Genomic DNA, 2,209 nt, shown 5'->3' on the forward strand with positions numbered 1-2,209 from the left:
TTTTTTTCTGCTGTTTTTGATTCTGTTTTCAATTTTTTGATTTATTTTGTGACTCCACATGATCATGAACCTAATAAAACATGAAAAACAATGAAAATTAGATAAATAAAAATTGGGTTGCCTCCCAACAAGCGCTTCTTTAATGTCAATAGCTTGACAGTGGGCTCTCATGGAGCCTCACAGATGTGCAGAGCTTTGTTGAGACTCCCCAACACCAAACTTAGAGTTTGGATATAGGAGTTCAACACCAAACTTAGAGTTTGGTTGTGGCCTCCCAACACCAAACTTAGAGTTTGACTGTGGGGGCTCTAGTTGACTCTGTTTTGAGAGAAGCTTTTTATGCTTCCTCTCCATGGATGCAGAGAGAGATCCTTGAGTTGTAAAGACAAGATTGTCCTCATTTATTTGAAGGATCAATTCTCCTCTGTCCACATCAATCACAGCTCTTGCTGTGGCTAGGAAAGGTCTTCCTAGGATGATGGATTCTTCCTCATCCTTCCCAGTATCTAGGACTATGAAATCAGCAGGGATGTAAAGGCCTTCAACCTTTACTAACACGTCCTCTACTTGTCCATAAGCCTGTTTTCTTGAATTGTCTACCATTTCTAATGAGATTTTAGCAGCTTGCACCCTAAAGATTCCCAATTTCTCTATTACGGAGAGGGGCATGAGGTTTATCCCTGAACCAAGGTCACACAGAGCCTTTTCAAAGATCATGGTGCCTATGGTACAAGGTAGTAAGAACTTTCCAGGATCCTGTTTCTTCTGAGGCAATCTCAGTTGATCCAGATCACTTAGTTCATTGGTGAACAAGGGAGGTTCATCTTCCCAAGTCTCAATACCAAATAATTTGGCATTCAGCTTCATGATTACACCAAGGAACTTGGCAGCTTGCTCTTCAGTAACATCCTCATTCTCTTCAGAAGAGGAATACTCATCAGAGCTCATGAATGGCATAAGGAGGTTCAATGGAATCTCTATGGTCTCTAGATGAGTCTCTGATTCCTTTGGTTCCTCAGAGAGAAGCTCCTTATTTATCACTGGACGTCCCAGGAGGTCTTCCTCCTTGGGATTCACGTCCTCAACCTCCCTGACAGGTTCGGCCATGGTAATTAATTCAATGGCCTTGCACTCTCCTTTTGGATTCTCTTCGGTATTGCTTAGGAGAGTACTAGGAGGGATTTCAGTGATCCTTTTACTCAGCTGGCCCACTTGTGCTTCCAAATTTCTAATGGAAGACCTTGTTTCATTCATGAAACTTACAGTGGCCTTGGACAGATCAGAGACTAAGTTTGCTAAATTAGAGGTATTTTGTCCAGAGTTCTCTGTCTGTTGCTGAGTGGATAATGGAAAAGGTTTACTATTGTTAAACCTATTTCTTCCACCATTATTAAAGCCTTGTTGAGGCTTTTATTGATCCTTCCATGAGAGATTTGGGTGATTTCTCCATGATGGATTATATGTGTTTCCATAAGGTTCACCCATATAATTTACCTCTGCTATTGCAGGGTTCTCAGGATCATAAGCTTCTTCTTCAGAAGATGCCTCTTGAGTACTGTTGGATGCAGCTTGCATTCCATTCAGACTCTGAGAAATCATATTGACTTGCTGAGTCAATATTTTATTCTAAGCCAATATGGCATTCAGAGTATCAATTTCAAGAACTCCCTTCTTCATAGGCATCCCATTATTCACAGGATTCCTCTCAGAAGTGTACATGAACTGGTTATTAGCAACCATGTCAATAAGTTCTTGAGCTTCTGCAGGCGTTTTCTTTAGGTGAATGGATCCACCTGCAGAAGTATCCAATGATATCTTTGATAGCTCAGATAAACAATTATAGAATATATCCAGGATGGTCCATTCTGAAAAGCATGTCAGAAGGACACTTTTTGGTCAGCTGCTTGTATCTTTCCCAAGCTTCATAGAGGGATTCACCTTCTTTCTGTCTGAAGGTTTGAACATCCACTCTAAGCTTGCTCAGCTTTTGAGGAGGAAAGAACTTGGCTAAGAAAGCCGTGACCAGCTTATCCCAAGAGTTCAGGCTGTCTTTGGGTTGAGAGTTCAACCACACTCTAGCTCTGTCTCTTACAACAAAAGGGAAAAGCATGAGCCTGTAGACTTTAGGATCTACTCCATTAGTCTTAACAGTATCACAGATCTGCAAGAATTCAGTTAAGAACTGAAAAGGATCTTCAGATGGAAGTCC

General features: G+C 41.1%; 1 non-coding gene across 1 annotated transcript; it reads left to right on the plus strand.

The window, feature by feature from the left end:
* The first annotated feature begins 1,870 nt into the window (after positions 1-1,870).
* On the plus strand, positions 1,871-1,978 carry LOC112746062 (small nucleolar RNA R71). The gene has a single exon (XR_003173962.1). It is a non-coding gene; the product is annotated as a small nucleolar RNA R71 (small nucleolar RNA).
* Positions 1,979-2,209: the final 231 nt, after the last annotated feature.

Source organism: Arachis hypogaea, chromosome 14 (assembly GCF_003086295.3).
Source record: "Arachis hypogaea cultivar Tifrunner chromosome 14, arahy.Tifrunner.gnm2.J5K5, whole genome shotgun sequence".
NCBI classification, from domain to species: domain Eukaryota; kingdom Viridiplantae; phylum Streptophyta; class Magnoliopsida; order Fabales; family Fabaceae; genus Arachis; species Arachis hypogaea.